The sequence below is a fragment of the Athene noctua genome, chromosome 5, assembly GCF_965140245.1.
Source record: "Athene noctua chromosome 5, bAthNoc1.hap1.1, whole genome shotgun sequence".
Lineage (NCBI taxonomy): Eukaryota > Metazoa > Chordata > Aves > Strigiformes > Strigidae > Athene > Athene noctua.
Window position 1 is genome coordinate 25,269,029 of NC_134041.1, and position 13,765 is coordinate 25,282,793.

Genomic DNA, 13,765 nt, shown 5'->3' on the forward strand with positions numbered 1-13,765 from the left:
TCCCCATCCCTGAACCTGAAGAAAGTCACTTCAGTTTCTCTGTGCTACCCAAGTAACTGCAAGCATTTCCTGACACACAGAACGCAGGCAGAAAAAGGAAAAACGTCGACTTGAGAAAAGCACAGCTTCCAATCCCCACCCACCAGCTTCAGTCAAAGGGATGACTTCAGTCCCTTTCTTAACTAATCCTGTCACTGTAAAATCCTACAGTCATTCTTCCACACATAAAGGGAAAACGGACTCACTAGGAGGACCTAGACTCTTTCAGCTTGAACTGTTAACCAATGGTGGAAATGCAAGAATGCTGAAGTTGTGCCTTCGGAGCCAATAGAGTGGATTTGTGTGTCCCACATGACTGTGTTTCCCCTGTCTTTCACATGGGCAGTATTTAGTTCAATTCAGAACTGCAGATAGTATAGCGTGCAGAGCAGCAATGGGATGTCTGAGCACAAGTGGCTGACTTCCAGGCGACTTCAGGAAGCACATTTGTACATTTCTCCTGAATTAAACTGGGATTCTGCACCCTTGACATCCTCCGACCCTCGTTGTCTCTGCAGAAGGAGACAGTGACCTGCACAGCACATCAAACTGTGAGTACAGGCTCTATTTATTTTTATTTTCACACAGAAAAGCAAATCTCTTAAAATTGTCAAAATGTTACATGCACTAAATCGATGGTTAATTCTTCTTACGAGATGGACAAGTATCTAAAGTGCTAATCGAATTCAGAAATATTTCTTGCACCCTCCAATAAAGAAAAAAAAAAAAAAAGGGGAAAAAAAAAAAAAAAAGAGTTATCCTCCAAGGCAGTGCCTGCATGCAGGCTGCATGCCACACTGCTTCCTGACATAGCCAGCATGCTGCTTTGTTCATAAAGAAAAACAAAGACAAAAAGCCCTACACACGTATGTTGTTCACTTTTATTTGTACTCTGTGTCTAATCAGGCCTGATCTGTCCCCAAGGGGAAAAAATAAAGGCAAACTTTAACTCCGCCAGCAAGGGCAGCCCAGACTTTCCAGACATCTGACAGTTATTATAATTAGCTATGAAAGACAGCGAAGACACTTTGGGGCAAATAGCTCTTACATTTGGAACAATGAAGTCGAGCAAGGTTCCCATCCCACCCCTTCCACGGGGGGAGGGGGAGAGGCGAGCCAACGGGGGGAGTGTTAGAAAAGGGTTATGGCTGGACTGAAAAACACAACTAGTATAATAATTGGACTCACTCAGCACGAGGTGAGGCTTTTTGATAAGCAACTTTAACTACCTTTAGCTTACAGCTTGAATTCACTCAGATTCCTGGTGGGGTGGGAAAGGGTGTGGGGCTTTTCACAGCATAACGTCAGAAGGTCGGGGTGGAGGGGGCAGTGGGGACTAAGGGGGCAGAAAGAAGAGAATATCCATAGCAAGAGACATTGCAGTTGCTTCCCAGAGCTTTGCTGGCTAGATCTCCTTAAGCCCAAGTTGCTTTCTGGGCAAGATTTATGAGTTCTCAAACAGAAGCAATAGACAAAGCAGAGCTTTTTTTTTTTTTTTTTTTTTTTTTCTTCTCCGGAAAAGAAATTGAACTCAAATGGATAACTGTACAATGAGAAGCACTGATTTGTATTTTTGTTCCTTTTTTTTCCCCCCACATGTTCATAAGACCTTTAATAAGCTCTCCCCCCCCCCCCCGCCCCCCCGCCTGCATGCTCCTTCCCACCCGCCCCCCCGCCTCCCCTACCAAAAGTTAGATTCTGAAAACTACGCTCAGAAGGGAAAAAGCAAAGACAATAGAAATCTGTCTCGGTCCTGGCTGGGCTGGATCCCTAATAAAGCATGACGTGAAAACTGTTTCTGAGTGAAAGATGAGCAGACTTCTTCTAAAAAAAAAATTAAGTGCAATAAGAAGAAATTGTTGAAAGACTCCAGACGCTACTAATTATAGCTTAAATAAATCTTCCTGGACAGAAGTTTGCTTGCTCCCACTGTGGGGAAAGGAACGTTAAACGAAGCATTTTTTTAAAAAAAAGCATTTGACATGAATTTTTTCATATGATTTTTTTTTTTTTTTAAATACACCATTTTATTCTTTGTCTGCCCTCCTGTTATCTCCCCCTCCCCCAACCGCCGCCCACTGTGAGCTGAGACACCTGAAGGCTAGACACAATGATCAACAGAGCACTGCGCTCGCCTGTCTGGATTCCAGCCAGATTTTTTTTTACCCTCCACAATCAAGGAGCCTGCACGCAATGCACGGCAAGCCCCTTGCTCTGCTATGTGCAGATCAGACAGAAGTCTGAGCTGTGCTGCAAAAAGATTAAAGACAAACACAAAACCTTTCCTCCTTACGTTGGCCAGGCTCGGTTTCAACTTCATTGTGATTTGCAGAAAATATGAAATAAGAAACTTTGTAAACATATATGCGTGTTATTGTAAAAAACATGCACATATGTGCACACACTTCCCAACACCATGTATCTGGGGGCATCCACTGTTTCCTATTTTACAGTGGTTTCTACTCTAGCTTTACAGTCAATGCAGTATTTTATGTTAAGTTCATGCATCACTCGCATAATTGCCGTGCACCTCTTAAATACTATGTGGAGATTTTGTATACGTATACAATGTGCTCCATAGAGGGAAACAGCTAGTATACAGAGGCCTACATCTGAGAGGTAGTCAAACTGAAATACTTGAATGTTTGGGTTTAGAGAGATTAGCAAGATCTTCTCGACAGTTCAGTTTTGTGGCAGTTTTAAACAAGGCAGTAGTGAAATGCTTTGCAAGTAGGTTGTCTTCAAACCGAAGAAGGGGAGCATGGCAGGGGACTAGTTAGCTGGCCTTGCACCCCCGGCCTTCCTGTTGCCACAGCCCAGAGGAACGCTGACTGGCCCAGTATCATCATGCCAGAAAGTTGGGCTTGGGAATGCAGTACTCCCCAAAATAGTTGCTCTCTGTTTGGTGTGGCTATGGGTGGGGTTAGCAGAGACATTCAGGGAAAAGGGAGATTCAAAGCATTTATTCTATTTAATTTTTAAATGTATGCCGTGGGGACCTATTTTCTAAAAGTTCTTAGAAATTGCATTGTCTTCTGGTACAAATTACGGTATGATACACATGATGATTAATTTTTGCATTTCAATATGGATATTGTCTGAAAAAGACTTAAAATGTTTTTAAACACGCATGCACGTGCACACACATACACTGCTTTTCATTTACTCCCTGAAGAGGCTTAAACTATATTTTAGTCACACAGGTATCTTAATAGAAAGATAGGATTTTTTACCCTTTTTTTCTTTACTATTGCTAATAAACACTGCTAAAAAAAGGAACACAGCATAGGTATCCCAGAAATTTAGTCTCAGAAAAAAACTTCCAAATAGCAGCAGAGACATACAAACAAAAGGTTGCATGTAGGGGCAACAATATCCACAGGCAAGGTAAAGATTCTAGGAAAGAAAATTCAGAGAAATGAAGAGAATGAGTTGAGAGCTGCAGTCAAATTAGTATTGCCTTATTTTTTGTAAAACAAGGGATTTAGCACTTTTCTGAAGGAACGTTTTGTGTACCTTATATGAGATATACAAGCAAACTCAACACAATGGTCATATATGAGAAGTATAGACTTGTAAATTACATGTGTATGTATCTGCACAAGTTCACTAGTATTAACATGTTGATTTCCTTTCTACTTTTCCTGGCATATTATGCTTGAAAAATAAAATTTGTCACTTATGTTTCACAAATTTATTTCAAAATAATGCCTGCAGCTACATTTTGAACTGCTGACTTTTGTTTTCTCAAAGTAATGACAATAAACAATCGTATTTTTATCCCTTTCCTAAAGACTGAAATCCTACATAAATCAATTCCTCTAAACTTCAGAAGTGATTTACACACTACCTTGTATTAGAAAGGATATTTCAACTGGCAATTCTGGCAGTTTATATATTGTTTGTCAATGTAAAAGTAATGACTAATCATATAAGAGTTAAGCATTAAACCTGGGCATATGAATACAGGGCCCTTGTCTCCATGTTTTGTTCAACACTTCCCTTCTCTCAGTAAGGTCTCTTTTTTTGTGAACGCTGCTTCTCTCAGTAAGGTCTCTTTTTTTTTTTTTTGTGCTCAGCAGCTCTGACTAAAGTAGGTAGGAGATACAAATGCCTGGTGCTTTTGCCAATATGGCATTATCCTCCAGCTGCTGTTGTCCAGGCACCTGAGATTTGGAGCTGTGTGTTTTAGCTTTTTACGCAAAGTGTATATTTACCTAAATGTGAAAAATTCTGACCTGTGTTTTTTTGCTGACTTCTTTAAACTTTTAAATAGTTGATGTTGAAACAAAGCAGTCATGGAAGCTTATGCATATTTATGACTACATTCCTTAAAAATTTGATGTCTGTTACAGCTCATCTCTTAGCCTATGGCCTCCAATTGTTTGTGCAAACTCCATGGTGTTACTTGCACAGACTTCAAGTTCTAATTTCTTTTTTTAAACTCTCCTCTCCCCTCTTCACCCCATGCTTCCTCTGTTGCATCTGCTTGTTTGAGCCTTTTGTAGTTCAAGCAGAAATGGAAGTTTTAGTCATAAGTATGAAGTGCTCCGGATTACTTCCAAAACTTTCAAAAGGTTGGTTGTTTCACTTACACCTTTGCACAGCAGAAGTAACTTGAGAGCCTACCAGAAACATAGGCAGTCTCAATAAGGTAACAGGGTCAAATGAGCTCATGCATTACAGATAGGAAGAGAACTGTGCATTGCGTTTTTATAGATAAAAAGCACAGAGTGTTTTAATGTAAACAGATTTCTGTTTGATATTTTGGCAAACTGTTGCAAAGCTCAAACTACGGCAGAGCCAGAATGACTTTCCGCATGGTACAGTTAGACCAGATGGCCACGTGTTCTTTTCTTATTTAGATGAGACTTTTCCTTTCAATAACATCTTTCTTCCTGACCTGCTTAAAAATTCCAGCGAATGAAATCAGCACAGGATTTTCAATTCTAATTGACCATGTGCAGAGGAAGGGCCAGTAGAGAAATCAGTAGGGCCATTGTAAGGCAAACTGCATCAATCTCCCCTTTGTCCTGAATCTTTTCTAGCATGAGCTAAAATAATTAAGAATATTTAATTTATATTATTTGTACAGCAGAAAATGTAGTCACGTTCAGGCAAAAATCATCACAAATTCCTCTTACAAATGTATGCAAGGAGTAAGTATGTCTATCACACACCAGACAAACAGGTACTCAGCATCATTTAATTGCCAAATATTAAAAAAACCAACCAAACAAACAACCCTCAAGCAAAGAGTGAAGTAAAAAAAGGAAAGGTGTGAGTGAATTAAAGCATGAACTGCTTTGCTTTTCCTAATGAAGGATATGGTACTTCTCAAATTAAAAAAAACCCCTACATAAATATTTTTAAAATGTCAGAAAAATATAATTTTACACTGTCCAGAATGTTCACCCTTAGAATGTCTGTAATCTTCGAACGCTATTAATTTGCCTAAATAGATTTTACACACACATACCCCACCCACGCTATGTGGGTTGGTGATCACAGTCTTACTTGTGTCTGTGTGATCCTACATGCAAAGTACAGATTGTAAATACTGTATATATCACACACAAACATTATCTACAGAAATATGCACACAGATGACATCATTATAGTCTTACCTATTATTTTATTTGGATTTAGTGAGATATACGGAGTAATATAACAATATTTATAAAGATTTAGCAAGTAGAGCATGCAAAATATACATGAGGTCCTACCCATACGTTTACATAGCCCATGGATAAGGATTCATTTTACCCACTTAGCTTTAGAAGAAAAGGCGGGGGATGGGGACAGACCAGTTGAAAGCAATAAAGAGCAAGTTTGGTTGATTTTGTTTGTGGGGTTTTTGGGGGTTGTGGGTTGGGGTTTTTTTACACAAGGAAAAAAATTAGCAAGAGATTTGTTATTCCTGTAATATTATTTTGTACAAATTCCCTCTACTATTCACAGTTTAGTTTAACATTACGCTTAAGTTGTTGATGGTTTCAGATTATCACTGTAAGATTGATTAAAGAAACAACCAAACAGCTTTTGAAAATAATTTCTGAAAAATAATTATGAAAATTATTTCAGTAAGATAGCCTTCTTCAGTTGAGTCAGGTTTCCATTAAAACCCCAATCACTTTTTAAATGAAAATTGAAAAACAATCCATGAGAAATGCAGTGGGCAGCTTGGACTTTACTATATGTCAAGCATGCAGTCCAAGTAACATGTGCGTGAAGAAACATGCCTGAGAACATAAAACAAAGCACAGATTTTGGGACTGGCCAGGCAGACGTGTAAAAGGTCTGGTTTCAGCTCTGCAGCAAGACACTTTGTAGCCTTGGGCAAATCATTTAGCTGCCTGGCTTCTCGTCTATGTCCTATTAGTAGAATTCAAGTTTTGAATTTGTGATTATTATTGCGGGGTCAGCATTGAGATACCACAGCAAAGGGTACTGGAGACACCTCAGATGCTTGAAAAGAATATATAATTCCAGACAGAACAATAGTCTTTGTTGTTGTTATTGAATCAGGTCTTTTTTGGTGTGGTATTTTTATAACTAGACAAGATACAAAGCCTGTTTCTCAAGAGGCTCATGTAACTCAGTTCTAGCTTAATTTTCTCAAGTTTTTCATGTATATAAACATTTTCTTTTTTGCTAACATGAAAAAAAAGTCAGAATATAGGATAACTGTAAGATACAACTCCATTTGTAATGAATCTCTGTACTCAACAGAAAGTGCTGTCACGCAAGGCCTAACATTAAAATGCTGACTCCTGTAGAGTAATGGCTTGTTTAACAGACTGCCCCACGGTACCAATGAGACTAACTGCAGGCTAAAACGCTGCACTGTATGAAACCTGAGCCCTAAACATCCAGTATTTTTGCACCAAGGATCTGATCATGTAATGGCATCGAGGATATTCTTACTTTTAAAGCCTGAAGGCGATCTAGCAATACACTTCCATGCTCAAAGCTCAGCATGTGCTTAAAGCATAACGCTGAAATGCGTCTCTAATTTCTACAGAACCCTTTGCTATGAGAAGTAAATACCTTTGCTGTGTTTTTCCCCCTTCACTGGCAGTCATTACATTGTGCTCCCAGTTTCACCTTTCTGTTTTTATTGATGATTCTTTGATTTCCACCATTGAACAGACCAAGTTAGAAACCCTTGGGCAATAACTCTAAAAATTACTGCACTGGAACATAAATCAGTGGGCCTGAAGTGATCATAAGATTTCACAGGTTTTTTAGGCTGCCATTTTGTGACTAATTGAAATGATGGTGTTGCATACGTGGAACTGAAAACTTTTTTTTCCTTCCGTGAGCAAATATGAGGGATCTCTGTTGAAAAGAAAAAAAAAAAAAAAATTCTGCTGAATGTTTCTGTTAATCAATATTCATGCACAGTATGAAACAAATACTCAGACTCTCAGCTATCTAGTGTCAGTGGTATTCAGGAGTTGGAAAAAATTAAGAAAAAGGCAATGTGGCAGATCTGCTGGTTATCTCGGCAGGCTGGCAGAAGGGCTGGAGTAGCAGGCAAGAAGGAAATATCCTGTGTGGAAGTACGGTCTCGTGCAGTGCTCAGAACAAGAAGAGGAAGTCAGCAAAATGGGCATGGTTACATGAAATTGATGGGCTGTATTTCACCAGCTTATTTTTACTGTCAAGGCTCCAGACTATATTAGGAGTCTATCCTGTCCCTTAAGCTAGGGGATGTGGATAATGGGATCAGATAAAATGATTAAAGTCAGTTTGGTCTCATGATTTCAGCTACTAAGTGTAATAGATGCAAAACTAAAAGACTTAATTGTATGATAAAAGTACAAAAACCTCTTTGTGTTTTACCTCTACATTTTTCCAGTTTAGAGAAACTAATGAGGGTTGGGGGGGGGGGTTGATTTAAAAAAATCAAAGGGAAGCAAAATTATTATTTTCTTGCAGCATCCCAGTTGAAACTGGTTTCATCTATACAAACAAACCGAGAAGTTGCTGTAAAACCAAATTTTATACTATATACCATGAGATATTGTACATAAAGTCTCTGGTTAAGAAGCTTCAGAAAAAAGGATGTATTTGTGTAGTTTACAGAGTTTGATAACTGCCTTTTTTTTAGAAATAGAAATCTGATAATTCTGCAGAATGTCTTATTCATACACTGAGTTTGTGCTACTGTCTTCCAGCATTATTTTTAGTTGATTTCAAATGACTTTTCTAAGAGGATAATTTGCAAAAAAAGAGAATTAAAAAATATAGTAAGTGCACTGAATGACAACAGTGAAGAAAAGTAGTTCCCAAGGTTGATTAAAAGTACTAGAAAGGGTTAAAATTTCAGATCTTTATGCAAGAATTAAAAATGAAAGGAGAGTTAAAAAAGGGGGAGAAGGGGGGAAGAGCTAAGCTGGTGACTTGAGTGTATTTATGGATTACTATGTCCTGAAAAGAAGAAAACCAGAGTTGTAAGATGACACTGCAGGGGTTGTCTGGACTTTTCACCGAGTGTAAAGTCTGTTTAGTCAGTGTCTTAATGCCTAATGCTGACCTTTGCCCTCTTCACTCCTCCCTGCTCCAGGTGCAACATTTTTGCAAGTGCTTTAACATTATTGGAAAGTTTCTGCAGGTTTCACAGGCTGCAAAGTGCACAGAGCATTTTACACAGCAACATCCCTTACTCACACCCAATATTAAGGCATAGCACTTTTTTTTAACCCGAAGTACACACAATGATTTGTTTTACACATTTTCCCTTATTAGTTATTACTGCATTAAATTAATAAAAACAAAAACTTCTTTGTAAGGGTATTCCAGTTGCATAATTCTATACAAGATACAAGATTAAGTTTAAACTCATGTCACATACTCCCCAGCACTGTGAATTATAGCAGGAGTATGCAACATATGCCAGCAACGCTATTGATCTCTCTTAAATTAATTCTCTTTGCTATGGAAATGGGAGACAAAAACAGAACCCATTGCTACAAAACAGCCAATGCACTTCAGCTGATTTTCCTCAGAAGTAAATTGATTTCTTGTACCGTTATTAATTATATTGAGACTGATATAATTTTAAAAGAAAAACACAACAGACTAATAATAAAAAGAGCTAAACTAAATAAGGTCTGGATAATTTCAATTTTGATTTACAAAAATAAGGAGTGTAGTAAAATTTATATTAAATAGAAGATGCTATAAGTTCTGCAGTTGTTAGTGATGCAGATAATATAAAAGACAGCACATGCATACGTAATGTTTGTTCACCTATGCCTTATATTTAGTAGATGGTTGCTAAGATTTTTGAGGGCTCGCAATTTGACTTTGTTGGGGAGAAAGGCTAAGCTGGGTATCAACATCTTTGAGACCGTTACAGATTTCATGTTGTTTCTGAAAAGCCTATCAATGGGCATTTCCTGCCGCTGTGGGCAAGGAACCCATTTTCCCTATTTCATGTTATGCTGCAGGACTGACGGCTTTATCAGATGTGGACCTGGCATTTAAGATCCATAAGTTTTCCAGAACATGATATCATGTACTAAAATGCACTCTCTACAACTGCAGTATAAAGCTTACTGGAAATACATGACTACCCAGTAGATGTTTCCTGCACTTTGTGATCTATTCCAGCTAACTATGCCTAAAAAAATTTAGAAGTTATGATTTAGACATTTAAAAGCTTTAAATAACTCACTTCCCCCACATTCCTTCCTCACAGAGCTATGCTGTGAAATGTTCATTAGTCTGAAGGAAAAAAGGAAAAGGATTGGTTTAAAATAGATGAATAGCAGCAGGTAGTCTTTATGGAGAACCTTACCAGTCAGAACTGTGTAGGCAGAATAACCAAGGATATCACCTCTTCTAGGTACAGCATTACTTCAAGGTAATGACGTCTGATGAGGGTTTATGTTTAGGGAACTTCCATGACAGAAATGTGTTTGAATCTAGATTAAAGCGTTTATTTTACTGGATTGTCTCAGATATGACAAGCAGCTTGCAGTATACTGTGTCTTTCTAAAAGAGTATTTTGTTGTTTCCCTATGACACCTATTTTATCTGTAATATTTCTATAATATATCTATAATATTCCCTATGACATCTTCATTATCTAGATAGTTTTAAGGGGTTTGGTTTTGGAGAAGGTTTTTTTCTTTAAAAGAAATTATGGATCTCGCTATACTAGTTTATTCTAGGAGTAGGCACAGGACAAGGGATTAAAATATTTTGGAAAGTGCCCTGAAACAGTTTTCTTATGTTCTTTGATTTCATTTGTAACATTTGGACTACAAGAGAATCAAGTAAAAAAATGAAATGTTGTTTATTGCATGACAGACTATTTGTAGAGCTGGGCAGCTTTATCTCAGCACAAAGAGTTCTCCTGTTCACAGCACAGCTGCTAACAACTCATCAACGCTCCTTGTTTAAGAGTAGGGTACAATTAGAAGTCAAAACTTGAAAGCAACCTGAAATATTATTATTGTAGTAAACCATGCAACTGGATTTGATTTCTAGTCAGCCTGTATGCTGTTGCTCCTGACACTATTTACAAGACATATTTAGTGCAGGTGGTACTCTCCTTAATTTCAGTGAAGGTCAAGTGTACTTGTCATAATTGTATTTTTTTGCACAGCTGAGAATTCAACTACTTCTGTAGACTGAAAACAGACATTGTTTCTGTGAAGGAAACACACAGCACTGAAGAGCTGAACTTGAAATAAACAGAATGAAGTAATTTTTTTGCACTGTTTTCTCCTACTAGCTCATCAGGATCATCACTTTTGAGGTTGCTGTGTATCAGTGGAAGCAGCCATTTGGGTACTTACACTTACAGAACTTCAGAATTCTTTGTCTGGAAAAAGCAGTTTCATTTGTCTTGCTTTAGATGGATATTATGAATCTTTTTCAGGACTGCAATCTGAGATGCAGTTCTTGTAATGTTTGTAAATGACTGATTTTACAATATATTTGCAAGTATAAAATTGAATAAAACTGAAATTAGTCAAGTTTCTAATTTAAACAGAGAAAAAATAGATAACAAAAATATAAATTCATTTAGTCTTCTGCTATTTTGGAATATCAAAATCATGTCTTTCAGGGAAGACTCATATAAGGCTTATTCTCTGTAAATTCCAAACTAATTTGTTACAACTGTTACACACCATACCATATCTCTAAGAAAAAACCCCAGCATGGTAGAAGTAGGATACTATTCTTTTGTCTTGACTCATTTACACTTATGAATTATCAGTTCCTTCTACATGCAATAAGTGTGTCTGAAATACAGGAAATTGTCCATTGAACCTGCTTTTTCTGCGAATATGTATTTCCCTCATCCTCTAACTTAAAATAATTTCTAATGCCTTCACTACACATTTTACATGAAGAAAGGAAATTAAACCATCTTTGAATTGTGCTTGGTTTTAAAGTTCTTTTCCATGTTAGTTGAAACAAGCCATAAAAAACAAACAAACAAGCAAAACCCCCAAGAAAACAGGTGACTCCTTTTGTAATTCTTGTAGAATCATAGAATGATTTGGGTTGGAAGCTCTAGTTCCAAACCCCCTGCCTTTGGGAAGGTTATATAATACTTTGGTCTTGCATAACACTTCAAATACAGTTTTCTTCCAGTAAACTACTCCTTAATATGCCATAGACATGGAAAAGAAGAAATCCTTCCTTCCAGATCCTGTGCACTGTAAGGATCAGAGCTCAGGTGTGCTCCAGAGCATCAGTTCACAAAATTCTAAAACTAGAGACAGAGTCCCAGTGTGAATTCCATTCGCTGGTGAGCTGCTTCTCACCCGTCTCTTCTACCCCCATCCAATCTGCTTCTTTAAACCACTCTGCCTTGAATAGCTGTATTCCTCTGAAAATAGTGTGCACGATGTAAAGATGTAAAAATTGGAACTGGTTGCCGTAAATATGAAAAGTTACTCTAGATAGGATGAAATTTTTAAATTTTACTTAAAAGCATAAATGCAAGCAAAATAGTGCCTTTTTGTGGGGCAGTTCACTTTTAACGATACATAAATATTTTTACTAAGTTGACACAAGGAAGATTAGGGCTTCAAATCTACATTTTCATTATTACTGGAAACCTCAAATAAATAGCCAGTTTACAATCTGATTAGTTTCTCTTTAATAAGTTGCCTACTTGTAAAATTAGAGACAACGATCCTTAAAACACAAAATAGTATGGTAAAGCAAGCATTGTCTTATGAAATTTCAGTAATTCAAAATATAGGACACCATTTCTTCAATCTCTGGGATTCATCAATTTTTTTTTTTTTCCCTAAATCCAAGCTTCCTCTTTCCTCACTCCCATACTTTATTTTTTTGTTTTATTTGTTTATTATTATTGTTTCAATGTTTTATTTTATGGTTAAATCCACATTTCAATTCTACAAAACACATCGTTAAAAAAAAGATGAAAAAAGATCCCTCTAACCAATATCCTCTGCCAGTTCTGTACATATGTTCAGGGAATAAAGTTTATGTAACTTCATTTCGAGAGTCATTCATCATGACTATTCTATTATTACCAGTATTCTAGTTGAATTTTGCAGGCCCAGTGGCACAATTTGGGTAACTTAAGATTTTTCCCATAAAAAAAATTAAAATCTATCTATTAGTCTTGTTAAAAAAAGAAGTGAAACCTGAGTTACTTGAAAAGCTGATAAAGTTCATGTCCTTTTCAAAGAGGAATTAGTAAGTTTTTATCTGAAAGACTGGTTTAAATTTGTACAAAACAAAAATTCCTGAACTTTAAGAAAGAAATCGGTCGAAGGAAAGAGGGACTAACACTGAATGTGTATCAAGTGCATGAATATATTTCCTGGTTCCATAACCATTTGAGTTGGTTTCCCAAGGAAGATGGCAACACACCCATACCCGTGCAGGTCGTTTTGTAGCATCTAGCATGGGGATCATATTTAGCATCATCCCAACACACTTCAATGGGTTAGGACCGTATCAAGTGTTTCCAGAACACTCGTGGTGGAAGGAGACTGGTGCCTTGCATAAAGAGGTTATGAGAAGATCAAGGCCATTGAAATCACCCGAGGGACTTGGCTTAATTGACAAACATTTTACTGTATTAAGACCTATCTGCTGGGTAACACACTATGCAGTGCCTATGTCTTGTCCCTTTCTTCCCTTCTTTGGGATTTACACAGAAAAGACAGCAATGATTTCCTGCTGGATGCCCTCAGAATTCACTGCATGTTTTGGACATTGCAAAGGGAGAGTAGACAGTGAAGAAAATGTGAGACTTTTATGGGAGAGGGGGTTGTGGCCTTTGGCTACAAGATCTTAATGAGCTTCCTGCTCCTTTTTTCCTTTGCTCTCTACAACAGGAGGTGGCAAGCGTAACGAAGACTAGAATTGTGCATTCCTCCTTGCCAAAGATTTGTCATCCAGTATTTTTAAATTTAGAAACTTAACTTGGCTGGCATTTCTTCTACTGCACAAATGTAAAATAAGTGAGGTTAACATAGCATGAAAGAGAAATGTGGGGGAGACCTACTTCTCAATTGTTCTGTTTGAAAACTCATACTTTATTTCATGACAAGCAATAAGATTTACTGAAAAAGGAATTCTGCATTGAAAGATATTGGGCATTCTTCATTATATGAGAATAGTTCTGAATGAAGACCTTCTGTATTGTTTTCCATTTCCTTAAGAAGGCCTCAGACTGTACCAGCTGTCTAAACATATTTACAATCTCTCCACACTG

The 13,765-nt window shown here is 37.3% G+C and overlaps 1 long non-coding RNA gene across 1 annotated transcript in view; it reads left to right on the forward strand.

Annotated features, from left to right (window-relative positions):
* Window positions 1-257: 257 nt before the first annotated feature.
* The window catches only part of LOC141960751 (uncharacterized), a 65,796-nt gene continuing 52,288 nt past the window's right edge, over window positions 258-13,765 (forward strand). Inside the window, exon 1 of the long non-coding RNA XR_012633689.1 lies at window positions 258-590. This is a non-coding gene — a long non-coding RNA (uncharacterized LOC141960751). The remainder of the gene's footprint in view (window positions 591-13,765) is intronic.